This window comes from Erpetoichthys calabaricus, chromosome 5 (assembly GCF_900747795.2).
Source record: "Erpetoichthys calabaricus chromosome 5, fErpCal1.3, whole genome shotgun sequence".
NCBI classification, from domain to species: Eukaryota; Metazoa; Chordata; class Cladistia; order Polypteriformes; family Polypteridae; genus Erpetoichthys; species Erpetoichthys calabaricus.
Genome location: NC_041398.2, coordinates 205,455,997 through 205,465,738, shown reverse-complemented (window position 1 = coordinate 205,465,738; position 9,742 = coordinate 205,455,997). Strand labels below are relative to the sequence as shown.

At 39.5% G+C, this 9,742-nt stretch overlaps 1 pseudogene; it reads right to left on the bottom strand.

Annotated features, from left to right (window-relative positions):
- Nucleotides 1–798: 798 nt before the first annotated feature.
- Nucleotides 799–3,651, bottom strand: LOC114652871 (uncharacterized; annotated as a pseudogene).
- Between the last annotated feature and the right edge of the window lie 6,091 nt (nucleotides 3,652–9,742).

Genomic DNA, 9,742 nt, shown 5'->3' with positions numbered 1-9,742 from the left:
AGTTGTAAATTAGCTTAACATTTGTAAACACCTATATAGATAAATACTTTGTATTTTATATGGTAAATGTAAAATATAAATATACTATGCAGGGTAACAAGGATACACAATCAAAAACCCAATTTCCGTTTCCTTTTCTAGGATGGAGGAGAATACCCAAGAAAACCACTGACATTACTCCCTCTCTAATTGCACGAACCCCACCACTTCATCCTAAGAAATTAACCACTAAACATCTGGAATAGTCTTTCATTTAAGAACCTGTTTCTGAAGGAGGCAGAGCCCCATAAAGAAGCAATTTTCGGCATACAAACAGCTTATCACAACTAGTGAGTCACGTCAGAAGTCCCATTTCATACTTTTTTTGCCCTTTGGAACCTCTGGACATCACATGGAGCATCCTCTGGGACCATAACCCTTTATTTACCTTTTTGTGGTTCTTTTACAGTATATGATTTGCAGTCATTTTGTAACCTGCTTAGTCCTGAACAGGGTCACGGGGGATGCTGGTGACTATCCCAGCTAGCATAGGGAGTAAGGCAGGAACAAACCCTGGACAGGGCACCAGTCCATCGCAGGGCAACCACACACACACAGCCATTCACCGGAGTACCCACACAGACATGGGAGGACTCAGGATGTGAACCCTGGTCTCCTTACCACGAGGCAGCAGCACCACAAGTTCACCACTGGGTCTTTTTAATCATTGAGTTGAGTGGTACATTCTTGGATGCGCTGGGATGCATATTCAGTGATGTATCCTGGCTAGTCTTTGGGTGTTTCAGGTCTTTCTCAACATTAGCCTCTCTCCCCCAGGCAACCCAGCCAGGGGTGATCAGCTTGCATCCCAGCAGCAGTCGACCACGGAGCCTCCCTCTTCAGCCAGAGCCACCCTCTCTGCAACATCTGTAATGGCCTTGATGGCTCTCTTCTTTGCCAATCCTGCTAGGTTTGCCCATCAGTCAGCTGAAAGAGCGGCCTGCAAAGCCTCAACATCCTACCTCTATTGCCTCAAAGCTAGTCTTCCAACCCTGCCTCCTGCATTGTTCCACTAGCTCCTTGTACTTTGCACGTTTCTTCTCCTGTGCTTTGTCTATGTGCTCCTCCCAGGGTATGGCGAGTTCTATCATGATCATTTGTTTAGTGGTGTTAGAGAAAATTACCATGTCTGGCTGGAACAATGTTGCAGTGATATGCTCTGGAAACCTTAGCTTCTTGCCCATGTTTATCCCCATATGCCAATCATCAGTTGAGTTGAGGAGGCCTGCTGCAGATATGGGTTGTGGGGTGTACTTCTCACCTGCCTTAATGAAGGTGATGGACTGCTTAGATCAGTGATGGTTGCTGGTGGCTGGCTATGGCAGCAGTAATTGTCTCTGCAACTGCTCTCAAAACTTGGCCATGCCACCAATGATAATGTTGGCCCAAGTGCTTTTGGGCAGGTCCTGAGAATGTGCTTGAGAGATCCTCTTCCCAGGCAAAGAGCACAAGATGGTGACTTGCTCTTGCGCCAGATGTGGAAGTTTACAGGACTCGTTAGGTCATCATACATAGCCTTAATCAGAAAATGGAAACAGTAGTAGTCTGTTTGCAGGTTCTTGTTCCACATTACCTTTCTCTGCTCTACTGAGTACCACCTTGTTTGGATTTCCTCCTGGACAAGATGGTATCTCTCTTTGCCCTAGGCCATGTGAAACTGGGTCTAGCAGAAGAAGCCAAGGCCAGCTCAGCCTGTGACTACATTCCCCACCAGCTCCCTCTGCCTCAGCCAAGATTCTGCCACCTGAAATGCCTCAGCTGCCTTCAACTTCCTCCCTGTTCTCACTTCATTACCTGCTGTGGCTACTTTAGGGTCTTTCGAGTATCTACAGTATATAGGAGTGGCTCTCTTGTGCATAACACCATAAACTCCTCTTTCAGAACTATAAAAGGCAGCTGCAATGTATTACTACTGCCATAAAGTGCCACACTGCTGAGAAGAAGACCAGGCCACCTCCACAGGTAGCTGCTAATCCTCTATTCCATGAACTTGACTGTTGTCAATGGGACCTAATTTACCAGTAGCAGCCACAGGATCCTGCGCAGGATAGTATGTTGGTAGACCCGGGCCCTAAATCTTTTTGGTAGGCCTGATTTGTCCACCTTCATAAGCCACTCTTCCAGGTCCTTGGTGGTCTTTGATGGAAATGGAATTATTGAGGCTGGTATCAAAAACTTTCCCCAGACTCTTTACCAGCTACTCGGAGATGGATGGTATGATGTCGCTAGATAGTGCAAAGTGGAACTTATCCACAACTTGACCCTTCTTCAACACCAGTGACCTGGATTGCTTGATTTGAAGCACATTCCTACCCATATGATAAGCTTCCCTAGGCCTTGGAGGATCCATCTCGCACCGGAGACTGAAGTTGTGGTGATTTTGATCATCCATGAAAGCCCTAATTGGTGGTGGCCGCACACCTGGTTATGTCATAGAGGCTCTGCATTCAACCTCTGCAGATATGACAACCATGTTCATGGCTAGGGAAAACAGTGTACTCGAAATGGCACATCCTGTAATTATCCCTTTCTCTAGTTGATGCCAATCTGATGTCATGGATCCAGAAGTGAATCTTATCTTGAAATTATTATAATAATTCAGGATGAGGTCTCTGGTGTTATTGGGCATGTGATGTCTTTGCAGGATGATCTTGACCAAGCTGTGGGGTATGGACCCATAGGTGCATTGGTCAAATCCAACCATAATACGACCAGGTCTCCCCTTCCTCTACGAGCTTCACAGATGAGCTGGGTGACAACCCCAATGTGTTCTAGGCAGCCTGGTACTCCTAGAATCCCCCCTTCTGTACAGATGTATCAATGTAGTCATTTCAGAGGAGAAACTCTATTAGGCGCCAGGACAAGATGCTAAAGAAGATTTTGCCTTCTACGCTAAGCAGTGATATGGTAAAAACAACTGCTCAATGCATTTTGAGTTCTCTTCCTTGCAGATCCATACTTCCTCTGCACTCCTCCACTGATTGGCCACTTTTCCTCTCCTCTAGATCACTCTCAGAATCGTCCAGAGATTGTGGAGAAGTTGTGGACATCTCTTGTAAACACATATGGCACACCGCTGGGTCCAGGAGCTGAGGCTGATCTTGCTCCCTTTACTACCTCCTAGACCGTTTTTAAACTAGGCTCTCTTAGGTCAAAGTCTGCCTTAGCGGGTAGTGGGTTAATGACAGGCTTCTGGGGTTTAAGCGCCTGATCTCTCAAAGGATCATTTAAGATGTTTTTGAGGAAATTGTTGACATCCTCCAGGGAGCACAAGAGGTATCCACTGCATTTGTCCCCTAGGAGTTGTTTTAAAAAGTCAAAGGAATTGGATAGGAAGGCAGTTAATTTCCTGGCTTTTTCCATTCTCTGTCTCCTGTAGTGCTCTGTCCTTTGTAGCATTACCAGTTTCTTCGATAGGATATTCTTTAATTCTATGAGTGGTTGCTTTTCATTCTCCCTTGCACACTTATATTGCTTCCTTAGCGTCCAAAGCTCCTGCCGCAGTTGTTTAATCTGGGTAGGTCTTCGATTCTTGGTGTAAGGTGCCCTTAATTTTTCCATCTCTACACAGCCAAATTGCTCTGCAGCATAGCTAGTAACTATAGATGTCATGCTGTGCAGCCAGCAGTCTCCATTACCCTAAGGTTTACTCAGTATGATGTTGCAGACATCCTCCTGAAATTGTCGCCATTTGCTTCATTTGTGTTAGCTGGAGGCTACCTGATCTTCTTTCTCTCTGATGCTATGCAGAGAGTGGGGAGTTGAAGGGCCTAGAGGTTCTGGACTCTGTTTGGTGATACCTGGCCGGGCTCCTCCTGACTCTCACCACGACTAGCTCCTGGTGCTGCTCTTCATTCTCTGTTTCCCTGCAGTTGATCCTAGCTTTGTGGAATTTGAGGCGTCACTCGTTCTTACATACCTTGCCGCAGATGCATCTGATGGTGTTCATCATTATTGATTTTCTGTCTGCCTGTGTTGGGAATCTCACCCAACCCCCCGGGATCCCCTGTGGGTATATTCTTGAGAGATTATCCGTAATCTTCTTGGGTGTCTTTGTGGAAAACTCAGAATGGGGTGCTAGCCCATCCTGACCCATGCCGTTTTTCTGAGCAGTCAACTGTATCTCCAGTTGTGACCAATCTTTTTTAGTTGTCAGCCCAGTCTCTTCCTGGGTGTCACTGACAAAACTAGATTTGTAAGTTGAGTGATACATCCGGAATATATAGTATACTGTATATACAGTATGTATTTACTGTATATACTGTACATTATAGATATTAATTTCTTCATATTTATAAAATGTCTAATCATATTTTCATATGCATAAAATTTCTAATCACAGTACACCTCGTGTATCTATTACTGCAGAAGACATGAACAACCAGAGGTTGAAGCAGCTATTTGGGGACAAACAGTAAGGTGTGACAAAAATGACTATTTATAGGTTCTTCTACTGTTAGAGAGATGTCAAGAGAATTTTCTATTCAATGTTTTCATTATGTGGGTGTCTAGGGCAAGGATGCTCAATATGCAAAGTATATTCTTAAAATCATTAGAGTCAATTTAAAAATAGCTCTATTTTTCCTTAGACACCCAGATAATGAAACATTGAATAACAAATTCTCTGTTAAATACACATAATTATTAAAATATTTTTGATCCAATCATGATTTGAAAAACCTCAGAAATGTGTAAACAGATAATTGCATTATCCTGAAAATGAAACACACTAAGGCAAATTTGATCTAACTTTACCTCTACTCTTGTAAGGAAAATTATTTCTAACAGGATTAAAAAGGTGTTACATTATTCTTATTAGAATTCAGAAAATGTGGGTCAAAGTAAGCCTTGAAAATTAATTTGAGAAGGATTTTGTTGTTTGCAAAAAAAGTGTGATTGCAGATTTAAGGCAGTTTATTAAAACAAAAGAAACACATGCTCTTCGGTGTAGCTGTTATTGTGTAAAACTTATAACCACATAAAGGAGCCTTTCTTTGGGGAGGGGGGACGTTTTGTCATATTGTGGTATTGTCAACTGTTCTGAGGAGACATTCAAGTGAGAATGTTATAGTAGTATGTACATATGACAACAAAATTGCATTTTTTGTGTTAAATTAGCAATAGTGCTGTATTTTAAAAGTATACAGCATAGAAATAATCCAGAATCTATTGGAAATCAAGCTGTTGTAGCCTTTTGCAAAATGATGTCCTTACCACAAGTATTGATTTACTTGAGTGCTCTCCCTGAAGGACCAGTGTTGCTGCTGGTTCTTATTTCAGATATGTCATAAATTACTAACTATGATGAAAGATATAATAAAAGGTTTATTGTACCAGTTAGTAACTTATAGCACAGGCATAACACAAACACAAATCAAAAGCTATTCAATATATCATTTATATAAATGTATACAATAAACGGTTGTAATAAATAAGTAAGATAATAATATCATCTAAAAATACAGTCTGAGCTCGTCATTTACAGTATTGGTAAGAGATTACTAAGGACACCAAAAGAGCTGGTTCTTTTTTCAATAAGTTCAACCCATGATACTGAATCAGGTCAAGAGGGTTTGAGATTGAGTTGTTATATTTTGTGAAGAATTTGTGAATGGCTGAATCATTGTACATTTGCAAAAGAAAAAAGTATGTTGAGTTATTTATGTTAAGAAACAATAAAAGGTTTCAATTTCTGCATTAAACCTTCTTTTTTCTTTTTCAGCATGGATATACCCTTTGCCTACAGTATTTCTTCCATGTATTTTATATTTGTGTAAATAATCTGCACATGAATTATCAAGATTTCCATGGTTGTTATAAATAATTGAACTTATTTATCTTGCAATGTGGTCTGAACACTGCAATGTTCCCCATTCTTCTTTGTAAAAGTGCTCACATTCTGTCAGGATGCATGGAGATTGAGAGTGAATAATGTTGTTCAAGTCTAGTCACATATTCTCAGTTGGACTGAAATATGGTCTCTGACAAAGCCAAACCAGGACATTAACACTGACTCATCCTCAAGTTGGACCTTCCAGACACGGTGCATTTATACAACAATCAAATGAAACAGCTTGACTACAGAGAGGTGGTCGCCATTGAAATAGTTATGTGACTTCTAAAACCAATTGTCGCCAGCAGTGATGATTTACAGTAAATGTGTCATATTGAAGAGGGTGAATATTGACGTGATCAATCATGTTGTGTTTTGTATTTGTAATTAATTTAGATCATTTTCGAGAGATCTGTTTTTACTTTGATGTTAAAGAGACTCTTTCTGTTGATCAGTGTCAAAAAAGCCAAATTAGATACAATTATGTATGGTATAATAAAATGTGAAACTTCCAAGGGTTTGAATACTTTTTATATTCACTGTAGGTTATTTGGCAATTCTAAATCTGGAATACTTTATTATTTGAAAAACACCAGGCTTCTACAGTTGAACACTTAAAAAAACAACTAAAAATCCACTTATTTCATTTCTTTCTCTTAACGTGCAGAGGTGGGATGATTGACTCCTTTATCAGTTGTGGTGCCATTACCACCTTTCCAAAGCATGCTGCCATTACTCATGACGCTGGGAGGAATGAAGAAAACTACTTATATTTAGCAGCAGTCACTTTGAATAGAAATGGAATCAGCAGATGCATCATAAAAACTAACCAGTCAAAGGCAAAATGCTTTATGTGAATTTTAGTAAAAGGGCAGACAAGAGTTGAAAAAAGATTATTTCAAGTGCTCAAACAAAAAACGTTACATATTAGGATATATCCAAAAACTTTCAGGATTAATGCTACACATTGCCAGTTTAATAGTCACTCAGAGAAGACGTAGCAAGGCAACTTGTGAATATGTCCCTAACTACGGGTGCTCAACATAATGCCGTGGGTGAGTATATTTACTTTTAAACACCATTTACAATGATTCAAATATAAAAAAAATAATATAATGACCAGATGCTAAAACCCCCAAAACCAAGTTTAATCATTTTTTGTGGCTAAGGAGAAACTTTACAAAATTATGACACTATCCAAGACTGTCTCTGTATTGGTATAATTAATCATCATTGACACGTTTATGTATTTTAGAATGTCCAGAAGGGGCTGGGCAGTGTTTTGGCTCTGGAATCAATAGAGGTTTATGTTCAACAGCATCCTTGCCAGCTGGAGTTTTTATTTTCCTTTTCTCTCTGGTTATTTCATCATAGGTTTTTATTTTTATTAAGCTAGACATTAAGATTCTCATTTTTACTGTCTTAATAATTCTTTTATAAATAATTCTTTACTTTCAATTTCATTTTTGCATCTCTCTTGATTTAGCCATTATTATTGTCCTCAGATCTACTTTTATGTATTAAAATGTGCACTATATATAAACGTTGTTGTAAACTGACTCTGTGTAAGTGAGTGGGCTCTGTGATGGATTGGCTCCACATCCTGGGTTGGTTTCTACCCTTGATGAAACTGAGATACAGCCCCCAAGACTCTGATTTGAATAATGCAGGTTTGAAACTCTTTTGTTACATTTTTATATTTAAAAGTAGGGCCATTTGTCTGTCCATTTTCTAAAGAAGCTCCTTCAAATGCAGGGTCCTGGTATCTCTAACCTGTCTTGCACAAGGCAGGAACTAATGTTGGATGGGGATCCAATCCCTCACACCAAGCCAGTTTAGAGATAATATTCATTATGAAATGTATGTCACAGACATGAAAGAGGATTTTGCAAAAGGACTGCTCAAATGTGGAAGTTGTAAACATAAATTCCTTGAAATTGTGAAAATTCCCAAGTAGATAGTATAGTTTTTCTTGGGATTAGTTCAATTTTGGCATTGTTTTATGTATAAAATCTAAACATCATCTGGATTGCCACAACAAAAAATATTTACTGACCTTGAGCATAAAGTATTCATTTGTGCAGGAAGGAAAATAAAAGATTAAATCAGCAATAAGGTAGTCAGCTGTAAAACCTCAAATAAAATCATACATGTACAATTTCTGGTGGTTTCTTATGATAAGGTAAAATTAGAGAATACAGGAAACCAGCCAAATTAGAGTGGGGCCATTCAAAGAGAAACAGCCAGGCTTTATGGAAATGACACTTTGGCGGGACTACATGCTCTTTTTTATCAACAATTTCTTTGTGTAAGCACACATCAAAGGGCCTTGCATATGTTTTCATTTTGACTTAACTAGAAAATCACATCCACATGCTTAATAGGCATTCTGTTGTTTTTGCCGTGTTGATTAGATACCTTCGTGCCGTTTGCTTGCAAGTGTAGCAATATCATTAGCAAATGCAGAGAAATGCTCTTATGGAGTTGCTAATTAAGACTTTTGGAAACCTTCCACACTTAGGAACAGTTTGACAACTTGCCAGTAAAACTTGTGGTGCTCAAGATTTGTTTTGCCTGCCCCGTCTGGGAAAAATAAAACCAATGGTCCCATTTCCTAAATCCCCTCCTTTGCCTGAAGGAACTGCCGCTTGATCCCTGTTGACTGAAGTGCAAAGAAATTAGGAGCTGAGACCACACACACAAAGCACACGTTGCTCCTGCATCCTTAATCTACTGCTATTACATTCGACAGAAAGTAAGGTTCTCATTTTTCAGCCATCCTAATTAGCAAAGTCAACAAATCTGGGCTGTAAACCTTTGCCACCTGCGTATAATTTTACCACATCAGAATGTGCATAATCAGCCTCCTTGAAAATGAAAGCTGGTAGCATCTGAAAGAACGGTTAACCTTTTTTTTTCACAAAAAATGAATCAACTCATTTATCCTAGCCTAAATGTGAGAAAGTCATTACCAGGATGATCACATTTATCCAAATGAAATTATATTTATCCTCAGTGCCCCTCCTAAGGCATACTGGGTTATTCTTGTCCTTTGTATAAAGGCCAGCTTCTTGATGTCTTTCCACAAAACTCTCGAGTTTCCATTGTTTGTGTCTCCCATTGCTTTTCCTTCCTCTTTAATGTTTTGTCCTTTCATTGTTGTTTTGCAGTATATGTTTGCTATTATTCACATGCAATGTGTTATATAAATGTGTATTGTAATTTGAATTGCTTCTGTTTGGGCACTATCTGTATGAACTATGTACATTATCATTTTGCCTTGAAAGGTTTTCTCCGGGTACTGTGGTTTCCTCACTCATTCTACACTTAGAGTATTAAGTTAATTAGTGGTTATGAAGTGGTCCGTTGTGGATATGTGAGTATGCCTTAGAATGGACAGGTGTCCTATTCAGGACCAATGCTTGTTTTGCATCCACCACAATGCTACTTGAATAGGCTCAGCTCCCAATGACACTTTAAGAGAAAAAGTGGATTCAGAAGTTGACTTTACCTAAACTGCTTTGTAAAGCACTTTGTGAATATATTCATCATGAAAGTTGCCACAGGAAAGACAGGTACATTATGTTAAAAAAAGTATATACGAGGTGAGATACAAAAATAACCGAATTGGTAAAAAAAAAAAATTTATTGATGAATTACAGCATTCTAAACATTGTCACCTTCTATATACTCCCCCTCCCGATCTCTACACCGCTCCATACGTATCTTCCATTGATTGAAATATTGCTGGAAGTCTTCTTGCTTGAGGCTCTTCACTTTATCCATTGAAGGAAAATGTGTTCCCTTCAGGTCACTTTTGATTTTCGGGAACAAGTAAAAATCACAGGGGGCGAATAGGGAGGATGATCG